Source organism: Eschrichtius robustus, chromosome 11 (assembly GCF_028021215.1).
Source record: "Eschrichtius robustus isolate mEscRob2 chromosome 11, mEscRob2.pri, whole genome shotgun sequence".
Taxonomy (NCBI): Eukaryota; Metazoa; Chordata; class Mammalia; order Artiodactyla; family Eschrichtiidae; genus Eschrichtius; species Eschrichtius robustus.
This window is the reverse complement of record NC_090834.1, coordinates 10,721,848-10,746,733: the sequence shown is the minus strand read 5'-3', so window position 1 is coordinate 10,746,733 and position 24,886 is coordinate 10,721,848. Positions and strand designations below refer to the sequence as shown.

Genomic DNA, 24,886 nt, shown 5'->3' with positions numbered 1-24,886 from the left:
TATAGGTATGGTTCATGGTGCCCCAAAATAATTACAGTAGGAACAAAGATCACTGATACAAAGATCACCATAACAAATATAATAATGAAAAAGTTTAAAATATTGATAGAATTACCAAGATGTGACAAAGAAACATCAAGTGAGCAAATACTGTTGGAAAAAGAGCACTGATAGACTTGCTTGATGCAACGTTGCCACAAACCTTCAATTTGTAAAAAAAACAAAAAAAACCCCACAATATCTGGGAAGGGCAATAAAGTGAAGCTCAATAAAAAGAGGTATGCCTGTATCCATGCAAAGACCTGCATGCAAATGTTTACAGCAAGTTTATTCTTAATCAGTAAAAACTGGAAACAACCCACTGGTCCACCAACTAGTGAACTGATGAACAAATTTTCGTACTTTCAAACAATGGAATACCACTCTGCAATAAAAAGGAAAATAATACTGATATATAAAACAATATGGATAAATCTCAAAAGCATTAGGTTAAGTGAAAGAAGCCAGACTTGATTTATGTAACATTCTGGAAAAGACAAAACTAAAGCGAGAGAAATCAGATCATTAACTGAGGATAGAAACAGAAGCATGAGATTTACTGCAAAGAAGAACTGGGAATTTTTAGGAGTTGTGGGAATGTTCTAGATCTTGGCTGTGACAGTGGTTACACGACTGTAAACATTTATCAAAACTCATTGAACAGTGTACTTAAAGACTGACTTTTATTTATGTAAATTATACTTCAATAAAACTGACTTGAAAATGAAGAAAACTGACTGAAGTGACCAAGCAATGAACTGAATATGTATTTGAGCCAAATACAAACTTAAATACTGTTAAAGACCTATTTTTACTCTACTGTTACAAAATAGGAGCAAGTATAAGAGCAGCCTCACACGTTTTTCATAAATAGATTTGTTGCAGATTTTTCCATTTGTCCTAGACCTGCATGCTGGGCATATCTTGCGTTAATTAAAATCCTTCCATTTCCTCTCCTAAGGGCTCTGACCTCCTCCTGCTCCCTAGGCTATGGTATCCAAGAACACAGATGCTTACTCACAGCTCACCCATTCAGAGCTATATTCATTCTCCTCTTCCCAGACCTGGGCATCAGCCCAAGAATAGTACACAAAGAGGAAAATGTAATGAAGAAGGGTTGATTTCATTTCCATCAGATCCACTCTCCGATTTCCTCTGGAGAGTGGCTGATCTGACACTTACTGATGCAGTTTCCCAACACCGTCTACAAAACTCTGGCTTATCTCTTGGCAGTCAGTCCTGTAGTTCAGAACAGGACACCGTTTTTCTTTAATGGATCACTGACCCCAATTAAAAATCAGTTATAGACCAGACACCAAACAGATCTTTTGGTGGAGATGAATTCTGAGCCAGGTTCAGAAGGAAGACTGGAACATGAGTTGGCAGAGAGAAAAGGGAAAGAAATCACCCAAAGCAAGGGACCAAGAAGAGAACAGAGAACAAGTCTGCCTGACTAGTTCAACAGGATCTTCTCTTAGGAAATGCAAGTGTCCCACAGAGTCCGCTCATCCATGGAAAGCACAGATTTCCTGTGCCTCCTGCCTCCTCTCTTTTCAAACTTTTCAACTTGGCCAAGCTGCTTTTCTCCCCAGACACTTGTGCATTTTCCTTCCCTACAAAAAAAAATCACTCCCCCACAAGACAGAGTTGAACCACTCATCTTGACATGTAATAATATTTAAATCTGCTCCCAACCTGTCTCTCCACCGAAATCTTTCAATAACTACTACTTTTAACCCACTCTTCTAGCCAAACTTCACAGCCCATCATTTTAGGACGGTGCCAAATAAATTGCCATTTCCATGCTTTTGCTTACATACGCACTCCTCAGGGAGAATGCTTCCTTTCTCAACTATAGTTTTTCTGTCCTGATCTTTCCTTGAGAACTTAGCGTGTCCCCCAGAAAAGTCACTACTTTGGGTGCTTGACATCTGCTATCTTATCCAATCTTCACACCTCTAAGATGTGTAAGAATATCACTATTCACTAGTTAAGAAACTAAGGCAAGTAGTTGAATCGCTTGCTTAAGGATAAGCAGAGAGATACAGAATAAGGATTCAATAGCAAATCTTAATTAAAGTTACACTATTCTATATAGTACTCTGTGTCTCTGCATGGGATCTCAGCATATGTGCATTACTTTGTGGTGATATGTGGGTGATTGCGTAATTTTTCAAATAAGGTGGGCAGTAAACTGACCTTTACATTACCTTTGAGCTTTAAGGATGGCATTATAGAAGTACACAATTCTCTTGGTACACTGTACAGGAATATATTTGATGAACAGCTTCCCTTCACTCCTACCAATAATTTACAAAGTCATGAGTTTTTCCTGAAGATTCATCATTGGTAAAAACATATGTGGATTAAGCCCTGATACTATGTGGTCTTCCAAATGATTTCAGAAGTTACTTTTCAAAAACAGATCCTGTGTTTATGTCCACCAAAGACATGTATAAGAATGTTCATAACAAATTTGTTTGTAATAGTCAAAAACTGGAAACAACCCAAATATCCATCAACAATGGAAGAAATAAAAAATTAAAATTATGGGATATTTATACAGTGGAATACCACACAGTAATAGAAGAAAACCTACTGATATGTACAATAATAAAAATGAATCTCAGACATAATACTGAGTGAAAGCAATCCGACTGAAGAGGATATACCACAGGTAAAGGCTATGGTGGAGTGACAGAGACTAAATCTACCCTCTCACCTTAAATAATTAGAGAGAGGATGAGTGATGGCTGAGAGAAGGGATGAGTCCTATCATTTCCCCTGCTAGTGACCTGGGGAGATAATTTCCAGGTTGTAGCTCACTGAATGGAGAGACAGAGTTCAGAATTCAACAAGGCAGCTAGAATTTGAGAGACAAAATAGTAGAGAAGAGGAAGCATCTGAGAGCGAGTGCTTCAGAGATCTTTGGCGCGGGCCGGGGGGGGGGGGGGTGCGGGCGGGTGGGGAGTACACGCACGTCTTTCAGTACTGGTCTGCAAATGTGCGGAAGAAAATTGTGAGAGGCCAATTAAAGAACCACCTGAAATCACTAGTCAGAACAAGTCTTGAAGCTCACACAGGACTGGAACAGTTTATTTTCCAATTAGCCTGAGTGAAAGACTGCCTAATACATGGAGCATTAGACAGTGTCCTCAAAAGGATGTTGCCTCAGTACTGGGGTCAAATTAGCCCTCAGCATAAGACTGCTTAGAAGCTGCCCTAAAAAAAGTAAAATCAGTTTTAAAATATGATCAAACTGATTCCAAGTAATTTGTATGCATCGTAAAGCAAAGCCTCCATCTGTAAAGGAATACAACAAAATCCAGCAAGCAGCAAGGTACAATGTGTAATGTCTGGCATTCAATCAAAAATGACCAGGCAGATAGGATCAAGATGGCAGAGCAAGAGGACATGAAGCTCACCTCCCCCCACAAACACATCAAAAATACATCTACAGGCAGAACAATTCTCACAGAAAACCAACTGGAAACTGGCAGAAGATCTCTTATACAACCAAAGCTGTGAGAAAGATCTCCACATAACTGGATAGGATGGGGGGAAAAAAGGCATCAGGATGAGACCAGCACCACTGGGAGGGATCTGCGAAGGAGGGAAGGTCCACATGGGCAGGCACTCACCTTGGGGAGCCACCTTGCCCGCTGGGAGGTCCACCAAGACAGAGAGCGGGCTGGAGGCGCCTGGACTCTGCTCGCGAGGACTGAGCACACGCTGGCTTGCTAGCAATCAGGGCTGAGAGAGACCAGGCCTGACAGCTGCTGCCTCATCTCACTTCCTAGTCTGAAACACGTACCAGGTGGGGCCGCAGGTACACACAGTGGCTAGGCATTGACTCTCGGGAGGATGCACCCTGGAAGAGGACTCAGTCCAACTGCAGGAAGACAGCCTAGAGGGCCTGGGGTGTGGTCCAGGCCGAACCTCAGAGCCCACTGTCAGTACTCTCATGGCAGGGACGGGTCCAGCCACAGTGGACTTTGTTGGTGCACACACTGGGTGGCACCACAGAAATGCATGTCTCCTAGGGAGAAGTACGCAACCTCTGGGGAGGAACACACAGTGCTTCATTTCCCAGTGGGAGCATTCCAGCTCCACCCACCCCACACCACAGCTTGGAGCTGGATCTGGGGCAGACAGGTCCTGGGAGAGCCCTGGTACAGAGGCAGCCCAGCTCCCAGGTGGCAGCACAACCACTTCAATTCCTGCAGCCACAGCACCCTGGTCCCCAGAACCAGCCCACTCCACACCAGAGTCTAGCACCAGGTCTGGGACAAACACAACAGAAAAAGGGATAAAACCTTGGGCTGATTCTGGGCAGAGCCATGGACACAGGCACCAGGCAGCACATAGGTTCGCTGTGACCACACAGGCCTCACTTGCTTCAGCAGTCACCTCCTTTGGGACAAAGCATGCATTCAAAGACCACAGACCCTCCAGGATTCCACTCCAATAAATGGGGAGAAGACCCCACCCCCAACAGGGCTATAATGATAGCCACAGAGCAAAGAAGAGGCCCCGCCCAACATCCAGCACAGGCCCTGGATACCGAAACACTAACCACCCCCCTATCAAGGGGATAACAGCCAGCACACCATGAGGAAAGACGTGGCTGGCATCCATACCAAAAACAGCCCTTCCACCAAAAATACTGGACTCATACAGTTTACACAGGGACACTCCCACATAAAAACACCCCTTCAAGACCAGAGTAGATAACTATTTCTCCTAAATTCACAGGGACAGAGAAAGTTAAGTAAAATGAAAAAGCAGAGGAACTACCCGCAACTGAAATCCCCTGAAAGAACAAATAATGAAACAGACCTCACCAGTCTACTAGAGCCCAAGCTCAAAAAGGGGATAATAAAAATACTAAGGAATTAAGATTGATAGATATGCAGATAATGTAAGCAAAGACTATAAAGATGAACCAATCAAAACTAGACAACTCAATTGCCAAAATAAACAATCTAGAAGCAATGAATACCAGACTAAATAATGCAAAAGAATGAATAAGTGATCTGGAAAGTAGAATAATGGAAATCACCCAATCTGAACAGCAGACAAAGACAAATGAAAAAAAAATGAAAGCAAGACAGGAGATCAATGAGACAACATAAAGCATGACAGCTTAAGCATAATAGGGGTTCCAGAGGAGAAGAGAGGGAGAAGGGAATCAAAAATGTATTTGAAGAAATTATGGCTGAAAACTTCCCAAATCTAAAGAAGGAAACAGATATCCAAGTACAGGAAGCACAGAGGGTCCCAAACAAGATGAACCCAAACAGAGCCATACAGAGACAAATCATAATTAAAATGGCAAGTTTAAAGATAAAGAGAGGATTCTAAAGACAACAAGAGAGGGACTTCCCTGGTGGTCCAGAGGTAAAGAATCCACCTTCCAATGCAGGGGACGTGGGTTCGATCCCTGGTCAGGGAACTAAGATCCCACATGCCACAGGGCAGCTAAGCCCACATGCCACAACTATCGAGCTCACGTGCCTCAAAGAGAGAGCCCACATGCCACAAACTACAGAGCCCATGCACTCTGGAGCCCACATGCCACAACTACAGAGCCCACGCACCCTGGAGCCCACGCACCACGACTAGAGAGAGAAAACCCACATGCCACAACTAGAGAGAAGCCCACATGCTGCAACTAGAGAGAAGCCTGAGCAGACAGTGCACCCACCGTAACTAAAAGATCCCGCATGCCTCAACAAAGATCCCGTGTGCCATAACTAAGACCCAACACAGCCAAAAAACATAAGGAAAATAAATAAATAAATATTTTAAATAAATAAAGACAACAAGAGAAAAACAAAGAGTCAGTTACAAGAGAACCCCCATAAGGCTATCAGCTGATTTCCCTGCAGAGATTTTGAATATATCATGACACTCCCTTCTGGCCTGCAAAGTCCTAAAAGGAAAAAACCTGCAACCGAGGATACTCTACCCAGCAGGATTATAATTTAGAAGGAGGGATAAAAAATTTCTCAGACAAGCAAAAACTAAAAGGATGTAGCAATACTAAACCTACCCTAAAAGAAATATTGAAAGATCTTCTCTAAATATAAAAGAAGCAAGAATCTATAGGAAAGGGAAAATCACAATAGAAAGAGCAAATATATAAAAGGTTTCAAGATCACATAAATAAGCCAGTACATAGATTAAAAAACAATCAAAAAATTTTTGTAAGTACGATTATAACTACAAGTAACAGCAAAAGGATAAACATGAAGATGTAAAATAGGACATCAGAATCACAAAATACGACGGAGGGGAGTAAAAAAAAAAATGTACACCTTTTAGAATGTGTTTGAACTTATATGACTATCAGTTTAAAGTGAGTAGATACAGTTATGGGTCAACATACTTGAAAAACAGGGTAACCACAAATCAAAAACATACAATAGATTCACAAAAACCAAAAAGAAAGGAACTCAAATACAATACAAAAGAAAAACATCAAACCACAGAAGGAAAAACAAAAAGAAGAAGAAATGAATAAAGAAGAACTACAAAATCAACTGGAAAACAAGGTTTAAAATGGCAACACATACCAATAATTACTTTAAAAGTTAATGGATAAATGCTCTGATCAAAAGACAGAGTGGCAGATTGGATTTTTAAAAAAGAACCTACAATATGCTGCCTACAAGAGACTCACTTCAGGATGAAAGTGAGATTCAAAGTGAGGAGATGGAAAAAAGTATTTCATGCAAATGGAAACAAGAAAGAGGGGGTAGCAATACTCACATCAGACAAAATTGACTTTAAAACAAAGGCCATGAAGAAAGACAAAGAAGGACACTATATAATAATTAAAGGATCAATACAAGAGGAGGATATTATATTCATTAACCTATATGTACCCAATATAGGAACACCTAAATATATAAAACAAACACTAATAGACATAAAAAGGAGAAATTCACAGCAATACAATTGTAGTAGGAGACTAACACCCCACTGACATCAATGGACAGATCTTCCAAACAGAAAATCCATAAGGCAACAGAGGTCCTAAATGACACAATAGATGAGTTGAACTTAATTGGTACCTACAGGACACTACATGCAAAATAATAATAATAACAATAACACATTCTTTTCAAGCATGCATGGCACATTCTCTAGGACAGATCAAATACTAGGTCACATAAAAAAATCCTCAACATATTTAAGAGGACAGAAATTATTTCAAGCATCTTTTCTGACCACAACAGTATGAAACTAGAAATCAACCACAGAAGGAAAAACAGGAAAAGAAAAACACATGGAAACACACTCCTAAAAAAAAACAAATGGGTCAATGATGAAATCAAAGAAGAAATCAGACAATACGTGAAGACAAAAGACAGTGAAAATACAACCTTACAAAATCTATGGAATGCAACAAAAGCAGTTCTTAGAGGGAAGTTCACAGCGATACAGGCCTTCCTCAGGAAGGAAGGGAGGAAGGAAGGATGGGAGGAAAATCCCAAACAACCTAACACCTACACCTAAAAGAATTAGAAAAAGAACAAACAAAACCCAAAGTCATCAGAAAGAAGGAAATAATAAACCTCAGAGAGGAAATAAGTAAAATAGCGATTAAAAAACAATAGATCAATAAAAGAGCTGGTTTTTTAAAAAGATAAAGTTGACAAACCTCTAGCCAGGCTCACCAAGAGAGAGGATGTAAACAAACAAAATAAGAAATAAAAGAAGATAATTAACAACTGATACCACAGAAATACAAAAATATCACAAGAGAATACTATAAACAGTTATACACCAACATATTGGACAACCTAGAAGAAATGGACAAGTTTCTAGAAACATACAGCCCACCAAAATTGAGTCAAGAAGAAAGATAATTTGAACAGACTGATCACTAGAAGTGAAATAGAAGCTGTAATTAAACACACACACACACACACACACACACACACACACACCAACTCCCTGCAAACAAGAGTCCAGGAACAGAAGCTTCACTGGGGAATTCTATCAAACATACAAAGAAGAACTTACACTGATCCTTCTCAAACTATTCCAAAAGACTGAAGAGGAGGAAACACTCCCAAATTCATTCTATGAAGCCACCATTACCCTTATACCAAAACCAAAGACACTGCAAAAAAAGAAAATTACAGGCCAATAAAATATGCAAAAATCCTCAACAAAATATTAGCAAACCAAATCCAGTAATAGATAAAAAGGATCATATGCCATGATCAAGTTGGATTCATTCCAAGGTTGCAAGGATGGTTCAACATACACAAAATCAATGTGATATGTCACATTAACAAAAGACAAAAACCACATGATCATCTCAATAGATGCAGAAAAAGAATCTGATAAAATTCAATATCCATTCACAATAAAAACTCTCAGCAAAGTGGGTACAGAGGGGACATATCTCAACATTATAAAAGCCACTTACAACAAACCCACAGCCAACATAATACTCAATGGTGAAAAGCTGAAAGCATTCCTGCTAAATTCAGGTACAAGACAAGGATGCCCACTCTCACTGCTTCTATACAACATAGTCTTGGAAGTCCTAGCCACAGAAATCGACAAGAAAAAGAAATAAATGGTATCCGAATTGGAACGGAAGTGGTAATAATTGTCACTATTTGCAGATAACATGATACTCTATATACAGAACCCTAAAGACTCTACACAAAATCTATTAGAACCAATAAATGAATTCAGCAAGGTAGCAAGATACAGGATTAATATACAGAAATTTGTTGCATTTCTTCATACTAACAATGAAATATCAGAAAGAGAAAGTAAAAAATCACATTTAAAATCACATCAATAAAATAGATAACTAATAAGGACCTACTGTATAGCAAAGGAAACTCTACTCAATACTCTGTAATGGCCTATGTGGGAAAAGAATCTAAAAAAGAGTGGATATATGTATATGTATAACTGATTCACTTTGCTGTACACCTAAAACCAACACAACATTGTAAATCAACTACACTCCAATAAAACTTTTAAAAAAGAAAAAAAGACGGGCTTCCCTGGTGGCACAGTGGTTGAGAGTCTGCCTGCTAATGCAGGGGACACGGGTTCGAGCCCTGGTCTGGGAGGATCCCACATGCCACGGAGCAACTGGGCCCGTGGGCCACAGCTACTGAGCCTGCGCGTCTGGAGCCTGTGCTCCGCAACAAGAGAGGCCGCGATAGTGAGAGGCCCGCGCACCGCGATGAAGAGTGGCCCCCGCTTGCCACAGCTAGAGGAAGCCCTCGCACAGAAACGAAGACCCAACACAGCCCAATAAATAAATAAATAAATAATAATTTTTTAAAAAAGGAAGAAAATTCTACAACATGAATAAACTTTGAGGACATTCTACTAAGGGAAGTAAGTCCATCATAAAAGTCAAATTCCACTATGTGAGGTACTTAGAGTAGTCAAATTCATAAGAACAGAAAGTAGAATGCAGATTGCCAGGGGCTAGCAGGGGCAAGTGGGGAATTGTTTTTTAATGGGTGTAGAGTTTCATTTTTAAAAGATGAAGAGGAGCGCAGCGACGGCGGCGGCGGCGGCTGCTATTCGGAGCCGTTGAGATGCCTCTGCGGCAGCCGGTGGCGCAGGTGGCTTGCGTGGACGCGGGCAGAGGCGGCCGGCCCGCCACCGCAGCCTCAGCACCCGCGGCCCCGGCAGGCGCGTCGGGACACCCCGAGGCATCCTCCCCCTCCCGCCGCCGCGGGAGCCTCGGCTGCCGTCCGCCCTCCCGCATCCCCTCGCAGTCCGCACCGCCACACCTCCTCCCTGTGCTCGGACCCCTGGCCTCACCCCCGAAACATGACTCGCGATTTCAAACCTGGGGACCTCATCTTCGCCAAGATGAAAGGTTATCCTCATTGGCCAGCTCGAGTAGATGAAGTTCCTGATGGAGCTGTAAAACCACCCACAAACAAACTACCCATTTTCTTTTTTGGAACTCATGAGACTGCTTTTTTAGGCCCAAAGGACATATTTCCTTACTCAGAAAATAAGGAAAAGTACGGCAAACCAAATAAACGAAAAGGCTTTAATGAAGGTTTATGGGAGATAGATAACAATCCGAAAGTGAAATTTTCAAGTCAACAGGCATCAACTAAACAATCAAATGCGTCATCTGATGTTGAAGTTGAAGAAAAAGAAACTAGTGTTTCAAAGGAAGATACTGACCATGAAGAAAAAGCCAGCAACGAGGATGTGACTAAAGCAGTTGACATAACCACTCCAAAAGCTGCCAGAAGAGGGAGAAAGAGAAAGGCAGAAAAACAAGTAGAAACCGAGGAGGCAGGAGTAGTGACTACAGCAACAGCATCTGTTAATCTAAAAGTGAGTCCTAAAAGAGGACGACCTGCAGCTACAGAAGTCAAGATTCCAAAGCCAAGAGGCAGACCCAAAATGGTAAAACAGCCCTGTCCTTCGGAGAGTGACATGGTAACTGAAGAAGACAAAAGTAAGAAAAAAGGGCAAGAGGAAAAACAACCTAAAAAGCAGCTTAAAAAGGATGAAGAAGGCCAGAAGGAAGAAGATAAGCCAAGAAAAGAGCCAGATAAAAAAGAGGGGAAAAAAGAAGTTGAATCAAAAAGGAAAAATTTAGCTAAAACAGGGCTTACATCAACCTCTTGATTCTGAAGAGGAAGGAGATGATCAAGAAGGTGAAAAGAAGAGAAAAGGTGGAAGAAACTTTCAGACTGCTCATAGAAGGAATATGCTGAAAGGCCAACATGCGAAAGAAGCAGCAGACAGAAAACGCAAGCAAGAGGAACAAATGGAAACTGAGCAGCAGAATAAAGATGAAGGAAAGAAGCCAGAAGTTAAGAAAGTGGAGAAGCGAGAAACATCAATGGATTCTCGACTTCAAAGGATACATGCTGAAATTAAAAATTCACTCAAAATTGATAATCTTGATGTGAACAGATGTATTGAGGCCTTGGATGAACTTGCTTCACTTCAGGTCACAATGCAGCAAGCTCAAAAACACACAGAGATGATTACAACACTGAAAAAAATACGGCGATTCAAAGTTAGTCAGGTTGTCATGGAAAAGTCTACAATGTTGTATAACAAGTTTAAGAACATGTTTTTGGTTGGTGAAGGAGATTCTGTGATCACACAAGTGCTGAATAAATCTCTTGCCGAACAAAGGCAGCATGAGGAAGCAAATAAAACCAAAGATCAAGGGAAGAAAGGGCCAAACAAAAAGCTAGAAAAGGAACAAACAGGTTCAAAGACTCTAAATGGAGGATCAGATGCTCAAGACAGTAATCAACCACAACATAATGGAGACAGCAATGAAGAAAGCAAAGACCACCACGAGGCCAGCATTAAGAAAAAGCCATCCAGTGAAGAGAGAGAGACTGAAATATCTCTGAAGGATTCTACACTAGATAACTAGGTTGACATACCTGGAATATAAAGAACATTTGAGAAGTTTGTAATGGTTTTCATTCGAAATATTTAGACTGCTGAAAGTTTTAAATTTTTATAAGCATAGGTTTTGATGTTTAAAACTTGCTTTGAGGGAGAAATCTCCTTACCTTTGTTTAAAAGTGACTAAACATTGCTAATTGTACTTGTGCAGTATTAACAGCTACATTATACAGTAAATGTGAGGGAAAGTCCATTTTAGGAAATGTTAAACTGCTTTTCCAGACATTGGTTGTAGTATATTTTCAATCAGTGTGTGTATGTTAATGTGTAATTGATAGTAGAAAAAGGTTACATTTTTAAAACTGCTACTTGTATAAACCTTTCCTCTTTTCCCAAATACTGTGGGTTTTGTGCATAGTTTTTACAAATCTTGGATTTACCAGACTGTCTTTTCATTGTTTATGGGTTTTGTAGAAGTTAATCATTTTTACAGTAGATAAAATGTTACTTCTATACAAGTATTCACTCCCTCCCTTCTTTTATCAAAAGTTAATTTTAATCTCAGTCTACATTGTGCTACATTATCCTGCTGCTTTGTAACAATGTGTGGTCTGTATGCCTTTTTGTATGACAACTAGATATCCAACTGACGTTGAACTGTTCTACGGGGTACAAAACTCATGTTAACTTTTGAAGGTAATTTAGTTTTGTGGCTGGGAATTCAGTGAAGTCACATGAGTTTCCTGCAGCGAGCAGGAGTATATATAGGAATGAATCTGGCTTTAGGGTTCAACCATTTAAGATCCTTTACAGGCACTAGTAGCTGAAACTGAAAACTAAATGATAAAAGTTTATTTTTGAGAAATGTCTCGAGTTTCTGAATTTTTTTAAAAGTCACACATTAAAGAAGTCACTAAGTATTTTTTTAATTGGAAAAAATGCAATCCATAATGCTTTTGCAGTAAATAAAAGTAAATACTATATAAGGAAACTAACCTATTTGAAAACATGGCTATACCAGAAGGGAATTTTTATTTCTATGTCATACATGTGACAGGATTGCAAAAAGTGGAAACACAGTAGACAAAAGTAAAGGAGTTGTCTGTATATTCCTGGATATGGACTAAATCAGGGTGAACCAAGGTTAACACAAAATTTAAGGGTAACTTAACAGAGAGCATTTCTAAGATATTTTGAATACTAGGTCAGTTGGTGGTTTGCAGTAGCTTAAAAGACACTTCTCATGTTTAGAAACTGAATATGGGAAAAAGGCTTAATTACCAGTGTTTGCATGTGACATGCATCGTATGCTTTGACCTCTCGGGTAATTGTTTTCATCTATAGATGAAAAGTTTGAAACATTTCAGTAATTGGAGTTTTGCTTCTGAGAGGTCTTACAATGGAACTAGGACCCACTGTTTTGAGGGAACTCTTGCTATTATATCTGTTTGGTCCTTAATACAATTTAAATTTGGACAGATTTATTCTAGTTAAGCCATAAGTGTCAACATGTAAACTTGTTTTGATTAAAGAATTTTTCTATCAAAGTCTACTAGTAAATTACTTCTTTGCCACTTATAAAACTGTGCTGGAATTCTGGATTTGCTTCCAAGAGAGTATACTTGGTCATAGAAACTGTATTATTTGGGGACACAGGGTTACTAAAACGTAAGCTCAAAATGATAAAAATAAAGGAAATGTTATCTTTTGGAAAAAAAAAAAGATGAAGAGTGCTGGAGATTGTTTTTTTTACAAGAATGTGAATATACTTAACACTACAGAAAGGTACACTTAAAATAGTTAAAATGGTAAGTTTTATGTACTTTACATATCCTACCACAAATAAAAATAATTTTTTTTATAAAAATGACCAGCATGTAAAGAATCAAGAAGTATCTATAACCTGGAGGAAAAATCAGTAAAAACAAACCCAAATGATACAGATGATAGAATTAGCAAACTGTTACGGTGGAATTAGCAAACAGTTACATTAAAACAGCTAGTATAAGTATTAAAAATGTACTTAAAAAAAAAAATGTACTTCATATGTTTAAGAGGGTGGAGGAAAACATGATCCTGATGAGCAGAGAAACAGAAAATACTTTTCAAAAAAACCTAAATGGGACTTTTAGGGTTGAAAAAAACATCTGAACTGAAAAATACACTGAACGAGATTAGCAGCAGATTAGACAATTTGCAGGGAAAAAAGATGACTAAATATAAAGATACAGCATTATTAACTGCTATGAAACACAGAAGAAAATACTGAGGGAAATGAACAGTTCATCAGTGCACTATGGAAAAATATCAGGCAGTCTAACATATGTGTAGTTGGAGTCCCATGGAAAAAGGGGAATGGGGGAAGATAATGGACATAAAAATTATATGAAGAACTAATAGTGGATATTTTTCCAGATTTGATGAAAACTAAAAACTCATAAAGAAGCTTAATTTTTTTTTAAGTAGAAGAAAATGAAGAAAACCACACCAAGACGTATCATAATCAAATTGTTGAAAACCAATGTGATAAAGAGAAAATCTTAAGGGCAGCCAAAGTAAAAAGATACATTACAGAGGAGCAAAGATAAAATTGACATGCAGGTGAGAAGACAAGAGAGAAACATCTTTAAAATACTGCAAAGAATTGTCAATCTAAAATTCTATACCCAGCAAAAATATCTTTCATAAATGAAGACAAAATAAAAACTTTTTTGAACAAACAAAACTCAGTTAATTCATCACCAGCAGATCTGCATTACATGAAATACTGAAGGAAATTCTCTGGGCAGAAGGAAAACAATACCAGATAGAAATTGGGAATTGGGCTGCACACAAAGGAATGGAGAACACTGAAAATGGTTAAATATGTGTGTAAATATAAAAGACACTTTTTAAAATGATTTTCTGAATTTCTTTAAAAGATGACTCTTTCAAGTAAAAATAATAATGTATTATGAGGTTTATAACATTTGCAGAAGCAAAATGTACAACACCAAGAGCACAAGGGACAGGAGAAATGGAAGTAAACTGTCCTAAGGGTCTTTTATTATACATGAAGTATACATGAAGTAGCTTAATGTTAACTTAAAAGTGGACTTAAATATTAAATTAAAATAAACCCTAGAGAAACTACTAGAATAGGGAGTATAGGTAATAAGCCAATAATAGAGATAAAATGTAACGTGAGACTGTAAAAAATAATCAGAAAAGAAGACAGTATAAAAGGATAAAAGTATCAAAGAACAGATGAGATGAACAGAGAACAAAATCAAGATGATAAATTTAAATCTCAAAGAGTAACTGCAATAAAATGTTAACGGTAGAATTGGGGTGTAAATATATGGATGTACACTATAAAATTCTTTCCACTTTGATGTATGTTTAAATTTTTCCATAATAAAATGTTGGAAAAATGCATTTAAGCCCAAAGGAAAAAAATACATATTTTTTTTAAACCAGGCAAAAATAATCTATGTGGATGGTCAGAATAGTGGTTATCCTCGGGGGTGTGGTCTGGGAGAGGACTTTCCAGGGTGCTTTTTGGGGTGCTGGATCTTGGTGGTAGTTAATGTGTGTGTGTAAAATTCATCGTTAGATTTTTACATTTTATAGTATATGAATTATCCCTCACTTTAAAAAATCCTACCGGGTAGGTTCAGAGGGAATTAATGACTTTTAAAAACCATCATTTTTCCTTACATGTAAAAATACATGGGGACTTCCCTGGTGGCGCAGTGGTTAAGAACCCGCCTGCCAATGCAGGGGACGGGTTCTATCCCTGGTCCGGGAAGATCCCACATGCCACGGAGCAACTAAGCCTGTGTGCCATAACTACTGAGCCTGTGCTCTAGAGCTCGCGAGCCACAACTACCAAGTCCACGCACCACAACTACTGAAGCCTGTGTGCCCTAGAGCCCGCGCACCGCAACTACTGAAGCCCACGCAGCCTAGGGCCCACATGCAGCAACTACTGAGCCCGCGTGCGCATCTAGAGCCCGTTCTCTGCAACAAGAATAGCCCCCGCTCGCCACAACTAGAGAAAGCTCGTGCGCAGCAACAAAGATCCAATGCAGCCAAAAATAAATAAAACTAAAAAAAAAAAATACACGGGACAGTAGATTCTTTCTCCAGTTCATTATGAGACTAAAATAAAATCTGAATAACTAGTGACAAGTTGGATTTTATATTTTAAAGTGTTTGTCGTCTAAATTATTCAGAATCTCTTAGTTTCACAGTTTCAAGCTGTCAGACAAGGGTTTCAGCACCATCAGAATTCAGATTTCTGTACTTGGCACCTTTATATTTATTTCACTCCTGGCCATCTCTACTTGTATACTTCAACATCACATCAAAAGTCTTAAGACTAAAAGCAAATTTCTTACATCAAAGTACCCTCCTCCTTTCCTCCCCAAATTCCATCTCCTTATTGTTCTATTTTTGTCATATGACCACTAATCTTACCGTTACCCACTTGCAAAAGCATCTTTGCGTTTTCCCTGTCTCTAACTCACAAAGGTTTCTTATCCTCCCTCTTTAACATTTCTTGACACATGTGTCCTTTTGGCCATGATCCTAACAATTTATTGGAATAAACTTCTAACTAGTGTTCTGGCTCCAGTCTCTCTCCTTACTATCTCAGCACCACCAGATAAATCTTCCCTCTGTGTTCATGGCACTCCCCAGCTGCCAACGTTTCAGTTGGTCACCATCCTCTGTAGGACAAAATTCAAATTCCTTTGTACAACATTAAAGGCCTTCTGTGCTGTCCCAATATCCCTTTCCAGACTCATCTCCCTGTGGTCCCCAACATACCCCTAACACTCTGCTAATACTCATTACTAATTAAATGTACTCTGCAAATTCCTCTTAGACCTTTATTCACATTTTGATCCCTGCCTAGAACGTCCCTCCTTTTTATCATATCCAAATATTACACATCCTTAAAGACAAAGATGGACATTCACCATCTCCCTGAGGTATTTTTGGAAAAAAGAATTTTCTCTTTGAAATGCATTTGTGGTTCTACGTATCATTCACCTGGCAGTAATTCTAGGCTATGCTCTTCAACTTTTTAAGTGTACACATTTTTTTAGTCCACAAATCTAGAGGAAGCTCTGTGAGGACAAGAGCCACGTTGAGAATTTGAGTACTTATGAAATAAATATGATGACATCTTGCAAGGGAAATAGTTCCCACGTGGCACTTCAACTGTGAAATGGAAAATGGTTGTGTAGTCATCAGGGCAGACTCAGAAAAGCTTGATTCACAATTGCATCTCCAAATTACGTTTCTAAAATTATTGTGTGGGGACTTCCCTGGTGGTGCAGTGGTTAAGAATCCGCCTGCCAATGCAGGGGACATGGATTGAGCCCTGGTCCGGGAAGATCCCACATGCAGCAGAGCAACTAAGCCCGTGCGCCACAACTACTGAGCCTGTGCTCTAGAGTCCATGAGCCACAACTACTGAGCCTGAGTGCCACAACCACTGAAGCCCGCGAGCCTAGAGCCCGTGCTCCACAACAAGAGAAGCCACCGCAATGAGAAGCCTGCGTACCACAACAAAGAGTAGCCCCCGCTCGCCGCAACTGGAGAAAGCCCGTGCGCAGCAACAAAGACCCGACGCAGCCAAAAATAAATAAATAAATAAATTTTTTTAAAAAAGAGTTTATCCTCAGAATTTCCTAATTGATTAACTCCAAAGTCAAGTATTTTTTCTACCACTCAAGTGGCTCAACTAAGATCTCTTAAAAAAAAAATAAACTGATAAATGAATAGATCAGAAACATTGGCCAAGGATAAATGTTGACCTATTTGTATTGCATTTAAATACTAATCTTGCTATATAATGTTCTTTTTAGGATTCATGCCAATATTAGAATTATAATGCTTTATATTTGTACAACCTTTTATGATCCACCTACACTATTGCATGACTCTTGTACTGTTCAAGTGAGAAAAGCAGGCATTATTATCACCATTATATAAGAGAGGAAACCAAGGCTCAGAGCAATTAAGCAACTCTACCTTAAATACAAGGTATCTGGGGTAGAGACAAGGGAGCAGAGAGGTTAAGGCGCTGGGTTTCGAAGTTCTACAGACCTAAGCTCAAATGCCAGCTCACTTGCTTATCTATGTAACATCAAGTGAGTTACTTAACCTCTTCTTATCTAGGAAAGGAAGCTGCAGAAGTACCTACCCCACAAGATTTTTAAGAGGAGTAAAAAGAAAATGTAAGTAACTTAACATTACGTCTAGCATACAGTAATAAAAATTAACTTAGCAGTGGCAGAACCCCGACATCTAAATCAAAGCTGTATGTTCTTTCTACCACACCTCTTGAACTCTTGACACTTCCAACAATCTCCTCTGGGTATGATTTAAGACACAGCTTTATACTCAACTCAGTGCTATAGTAGGGTATATTAGCAAATCATTAATGACCTACCCTCAATAAAATGTGGACTTTTGAGTTATTTTCCAGGACTGGTGGTAGTTGATTTGCCTTTAACCATCATTCATAGACTCTTGCCCAGTACCCAAATGACCCATTATTGCACCTGCAAGATGACTCTGCCAAAAGGAATGTCTTCCTAATTGAGGATCAGAGTTTTTCCTCCAGGTAAAGATAACCCGTCTGTAGGGGGACAGAACCCAGGAGTCTAGCTTCATTAGCACCGAATGCTAAACAACTGATTTAACGATTCCAGATTCATATCAGTATTTATTCACACATACCATGTTTACTTTTCGATTTTTGAACAAAGATCCTCAGTCTCAATAAAGAATGAGTTAGGTTCTATTTTTCTTATGTTCCATAATAGCAGCTGGAAAGAAATTTTAGAATGAAAGTACTGTTTTTTCTCTTTTTTTTCCCCACATCTCTTCACTATTAAAATACCTGGAGTTTCCAAACAGGAGTGTTGGTAGAGTAACTCTCACTGGTTGTGGGCATGCTGGCAGTGGCTCAAAACCCCAGCCAAGTTTTACAGTCGCAATTTTATTTTGATTTTAATTAGTATCAATTAGGACCAGAAAATAGACACTTTGGATAAACAATGTGAGGTTGGCTTTAACAAGTAAATTAGATATTTTGCAGGGAAGGAAAGAGGGAAAAAATTAAGGGAGACTCCATTTTCTTCCAGCCCCCTGCTTCTCCCCTGTACACTTTCAGAGTGATATCTATGTTGATGTCTTTAGAGAGATCTGCTGTTTAGATCCCCTATCAAAGGTGGGAAATTTGCACATCTCAGACTGCCTCTCTACATGCTTATGGGGTCTTATGCCGTCTAGCACTGGGTCCCTACCTACATATGAAGATCCTTTTCCTAGGATTTTTCTCAAGGTTTGTAACCCGGAAGCCACTGACAAATTACCCTTTCCCCTTCTTTTCCTGCACCCTTTCCTTTGGATCCAGGTTATCGTGTTAACAAGACTCTATAATGGAAGGCATCTAGTGGTATGCTGGTAACTGTTTAACAGCCCTTTAAAAAAAAAAAGTATAGATGTATGCATGCGTGTTTATTAAAATTTTATTGATACAAAGGATGTATAGTATATAATTGACAGATAATAAATATATTATACTCTATATCATAAATCCTGTGTAACCAATTGCTTCTCAGTATGCTTTCATTCACTGACTCTTCTGAACTCCTGTATCCATAGCTGTTCGGAGAGGCAGTCCCATCCTGGGCTCAGACATCCCGGCATGTCCTTGCTGAGTGTGCCAAACTGCATGACCTAACCATCTTCTGACCCTGAGCCATTTTTGTAGCTAGTCATGTAGGCAATTAAGTAGGTGAAAATCACCATAGTGTGACTATGGGAGAACTGGGTTGTGTAACCTCCACGGTGGCCTGTCATGCTGTCTTATGGCCCAGGGTGGCCAATTTCAAGCTACCAATGTGATGTCACTGAACGCAGAGTTAGGAAGAGATGAACATCATACCAGCATATAGTATTTCCATCATGCAGATATAACAGATATAAATAACCTCATGGGCATAGGTAATAGCAAAATGTAGTAAAATAATTAGGAAGTGGTAAGTGATAGTATTTTTTGTTCTTTATGTAATTCAATATAATTTTATGTGATTTATTGTAAGTTTATATATTTTAAGAATATCCCTGTTTGGGGGAGAGATAAATTGGGAGATTGAGATTGACAAATACACCCTACTATATATAAAATAGATAACTAATAAGGACCTACTGTATAGCACAGGGAACTCTACTCGATACTCTGTAATGGCCTATATGGAAAAGGAATCTGAAAAAAGAATGGATATAGGTATAATTGATTCACTTTGCTGTACACCTGAAACTAACACAACATTGTAAATCAACTATACTCCAATAAAAATTTTTTAAAAAAGAAAATTTAGGTTTAAAAGTATAACATACTACAAAAAATAAAAATAAAAAAAGAATATCCATGTTTAACAACCAACTAGCAAAATTCCTGAAAATGTAAGTCATCTCTTATGAGCCAGTGTGAGCCAGCCAAGCACATCACTGAATACATCTCAGCCTGGTGGCCACAGTGCTCACCCACTTCTTAATTACACTGTAGATCATTAAGGACTCTGAACATGAGATAACGAGATGTCCCAGAAACTCCAGGGGCCAGCCTGCCCCTTTCACAGAGACCACGTGCCTTCTCCACATACCACGTATCACTCAAATTTTTGTGGAGTGAATCTTACGTAGATATGAGCTTCCAGTCTCAGGGTCTTATACATAGTTAAAATGACTCAATCAGAAACTGAACAGAGTCCAAATCAGAACAGAAATAATGGGCGAAGTTTCCAAACTTGGAATGGGGGAAGGAATTTGCCATTGGTTTCACAGCCTAAGCTGTTCTCTAGGTTTGAGCAAACTTAGAAACCCTGGAAACCATGGGTCAGGACCTAAGACAAGACCAATGGCTTCTTGGCCTACTTACACGAATTCATCAGTTGACCTGCCCCTTGTGAAACATGATTCAAGTTTGTCTCTGTAGACTCCCATGTCTATTTTGGGTTATTTGGCTTTGAGAAAAGGAAATCACAGCAAACCTGGACTCCTATTTAGTGATGATTAGATAACATTCACACACATCCTCTTCAGCAAAGCTGCCTTTTAATCAGATATCAATACTCAGGCCTCCTCCCTCTAGTGTCAAGTACAGGGACTGCACCAGGAAAGACCTCTGCCACTGATGTCATATCAAAGAAAAGAAAACAAAAATACAAACAAAAACACTTGTAACTTAAACTTACTGGTTTCCAAAATAATCACGTAACCTCCTCATAGAAATCCATAATCAAATATCAAATATATATACATATATATGTATGTGGGTACAGCTATGTAATATACATAGATACTTGGTATATACATATAACTTTTGTTCATCCACTTTTATAGACCTATAGTATATCTTTAAGCCAAGCTGCTTTTTCTCTGCTCATGTGACTAAGCAAAGTCACACATATTTTGGGCTACAGAAGTCTTCACTGAGTTGTGAGTATATGTATCTGAATTCATAGAAACACTTAAGTCACTTCATCCAGATTAATCCTCTAAGACCAATGGTTCTCAACACATTAGACTCACATATGGAACTTTTTAAAATTCTGATGCCCATGCCACACCCCCATCTAATGAAATCTCTGTACTTTTTAAAGTTATCCAGATGATTCCATTGTGAAGTCACCATCAGAACTACTGCCCTAGATAATCAACGAATTAGTGTTAATAGTTCAGTGCATGACCTCTTCCACCCTTTTTTCTATGCTCACACAATCATACACAAATATATTCCAACAGATCGCGTTTTAATTAAAAATAGCATATTACCATGCACAGTACTCCACAACATGCTGTTTTAATCTGACAATTTACCAAGGACATCCCTCCAGGTCAATACATATAGTTCTAACTCAAAGAAAAATCTTGTTAGAGGAGTAGCATACTAAAAATACCATTTTGAGACAAATAATCTGGTGGTATTATATAGGAAGAACTGGAGAGCAAAAAAAGTCAGGTATCTGTTAATAAAAGTCTAACAAAATAGTCCAGGAATGAGCACCAGGGTTTCCAACTAGAGAGGTGGCAGTAGGAATGGAAAGGGATGGACCAATGTAACAATTATCAGGAAGAAAAAAACCACTGACCTTATTAACTGACTGGTATAGAAGACAGGAAGTGGGAAGAATCAAGAGTACCTCTAGGGTTTAAGCTGGTAAACCTTAAAGAATAATTCAGAGGAAAAGTGATTATGACAGCAAACTAAATGAGGAAAGAATGATTGAGATTTATATGATCCTTTAAGCCCTATGGACTCCAGACTTGCCTAGCTAGCCCCCCCAATTATGTAAACCAATTCCTTGCAATCCATCTCTTACTATATACCTCGTACAGGGTCTGTTTTCCTGGTTGAACCCTGACTGACATGGTGGCCTCCATTTATACAGAAAAATAAGAGGCAAGAAAGGAAAGGGATAAAGGAGAGGCAGAAGGAGAAAGTAAGAGAAGGAGGGACTGAGGACCTAAGAAGAATAGAGTAATTTGGAACAGTCACTGGGAGAGGCCTCAATAAATAAACAAATAAGCTGTGTGTTAATCTTGTCTGCCCAAATACATGAGTATGTCATTAGGGGTTAAGCCCTGGATTGGTATGTATTTGTTGCTTTACTGATTCTCCCTTTATAAACCTATGGCTGTATTTTCTTACTTCTGCTCTTCTGACTTATCTTTTAAGTAAGGTAGTAGATGAATGATTTAATGAGACAGGTAACTGGTTACCTGTCTTTATTGTCACAGATCAGGGCGAGCCTATGATTTTCTCCAACTGTTTCAGAACTCTGGCTAAAAAAAAAATGGCGAGAGGCTATTATTTATTGCTTTCCCCAATTGTCCAACAATAAGATTCACAGGGACCCTGTAAAAATGCCATCTAGACTCTTGACTACCTGGTGTCTGCAGAAATGACAAAACAATCAAGGTATTGCCTAGAACAGACCTATCAGCGTACAATTTCCATCTGTCATTGTTTTACAGGAATAATGAGGGAATTCCTGTCTGTAGTTTAAAAAACAATTAAAAATTATAGTGGACAACTACTGGTCTTATTTTCCCAAGATCTCACTCATTTCTTCTGAGATTCACAGGGGTGGACACAAGACTTCAGCTAAGCCAAAAAGATAATACCTCCTTTCCTTGTCCAAGGAGAGGGCCCAGGACCAAAGCCAGCCCATCAGAATTCCCTGGAATTGTTCACTCTGGAGCTAGGAGAGAGAAAACTCTTTTCTTTCTACACAGTGGTGAGGCTGTGAGCCCAGAGCTACAGGCTGCCACGCACACCATTCCTGCGAGGAAGTCTGCCTACAAGGGGAAAGAATCAGCCAACTTGTAGAGAAAAATCAGACCAGACCAGGGATGGAGGAGGAATACCAGAAGTGTGGCATCCTTGTTTTAACTGCCCCCAGGTGTACCTTGTCCTTCCTGGTTTTATCATCCAATATAGGCTCCAAACAAAAGTTTAAGCTAGGTCAAGTTGGCCTTCTGTGACTTGCACCCAAAAGAGTCTCAACTAATGCAAATCCTAATCAAGGAGAGAATCCCAAAGATCAGAGCTGTGTAAATGGGATGAAATATCAAGTTCTAGCATGAAGGCAAGCTTGTAAACAGGAAACAAATCTGGGAGTTGGGAGCCAAGGAGATCAGGAAAAGGTCACGGATCAGAGTACAAAGCACATAGGGCTGGTTTTTTCAGCTCTTGCCTCTCAGCTCCAAACCCACCCTCCTGGACTCTGCTTCATGACACTCGGGCAGGGACACAGAACACCTCACTTCTCCTTTGCCAGCCAGATACCTGTTGGGCTCTGTCAATAGACTGTTAGCCTAGAGAAGGGGCTTTTTCTTCCTGCTTACTTGCTGTTTCTGTAAGTGTCGCCCACCGAGTTCTCCATCTCAGCGGTGGCAGTGAGACGCAGGAACAATTGGCCCAGTATCCAGGTCTTTCTCACTTATTACAGGGTCCTTCAGAGGCACCATCACCAGCTGAGCAGTACCCCTTCTTCAGATGCCTGAGTCCCATTTCCAAAGGGTCCCCAAAACAAGCTACTGTGGCATCAGCAAGGTCAGACCCCCTCCTCTCAGTCCCAGCTTCCTGGGGTTGTTTCTCTAAGCTTTGGGTTCTAACCCTCCTAACTTGTCTCTTGTCCTCCCCCAGGGAACAGCCTAGGAATGGCAGCTGCTTCCTGCAGGTACCATCTCCATGTTGCCTCTGTGTCCCTTTTTTGCCTTTTCATTCTTCCAATATCTATTTAACAAACTCCTAACATTAAATTTTCTGTTTAAAAATGCATTTGGGGGACTTCTCTGGTGGTCCAGTGGTTAAGACCCTGCGCTCCCAAGGCAGGGGGCACGGGTTCGATCCCTGGTCAGGGAACTAAGATCCCACATGCCAGGTGGCATGGCAATCAATCAATCAATAATGCATTTGGTTTCTGTTTGCCAGATCGAAGCCCATTTAGGATCAGGTCTGTGAATGAAGCTGGTTATAAGAGCAACATGAGCACAGGCTCTGGGCTCCTGGTTGTCCAAGAATCTGGAAGGAAATGGAGTGGAATGGACATTTGAGAGTTAGATTTTTGTGGGTAGACTCTCTCTTGTTACTATTTGGGGAGAGGGATGTTATTTTTCTCAGTTCCACTATGTTCAAAGTGTGTTGCATACACTATCTTATTTAATCTTACAAAGCACCTATTTTCATCATTTCACAGATTAAGAGATGGAGACCGAAAGAAGTTAGGTAATTTGCCCAGTGTAATCCAGCTAGGAAGCGGCAGAGATGGGATCAGAATCCAAATTGATCTTCTATCAAAACTCATGCACCTGGCACCTGTCAGACCCACTGCCGTGGCTTCAGTCACAGGACAACTGAAGTCCACCCTGATGCCCCCTTTGACAGACGTGTCTTGGACTGCTGCCCCTTCAAAGTGCTGACTGTATGTTTACTCAAATGCTCTTTTCAAGGACTAAATACCCACTTGGAACATGCAGGAGCCCCATGCACTAAAGTGATATTTCATGCAGAGAGCTGGGAATGGTAGACAGCTAGAAAGGGTAGAGTGGGTCTGACTGAAGCACCCAAGTGGTGTGGGTGAGGGGAGAGAGTGGAAAATGCGAACAATCAGAACCGTATTAGTTGAATCAACTACAGCGTAACCCAGTGCTTGGTAAGGAAGAAACCCAGTTGTTCTCACCATTGGCACGTGCCTCACCATTACACACACTGTCTGCCCCCCGCAAGCAACAAACTTCTGTTCCGGTCTGAGCATCCATTCAGATCTAATCATGACTTTAGAACCTTTCATTTCCTGTAACACATTCTGCACAAATGTGGCCCTTTCTGGGGCCCTTTGACTTTCTGGTCTCCATGGCTCAACCATTTCTTTGCGAGCTA

General features: G+C 39.7%; 1 pseudogene; it reads left to right on the top strand.

Annotated features, from left to right (window-relative positions):
* The first annotated feature begins 9,692 nt into the window (after nucleotides 1-9,692).
* On the top strand, nucleotides 9,693-11,708 carry LOC137771481 (PC4 and SFRS1-interacting protein pseudogene; annotated as a pseudogene).
* The last annotated feature ends 13,178 nt before the right edge of the window (nucleotides 11,709-24,886 follow it).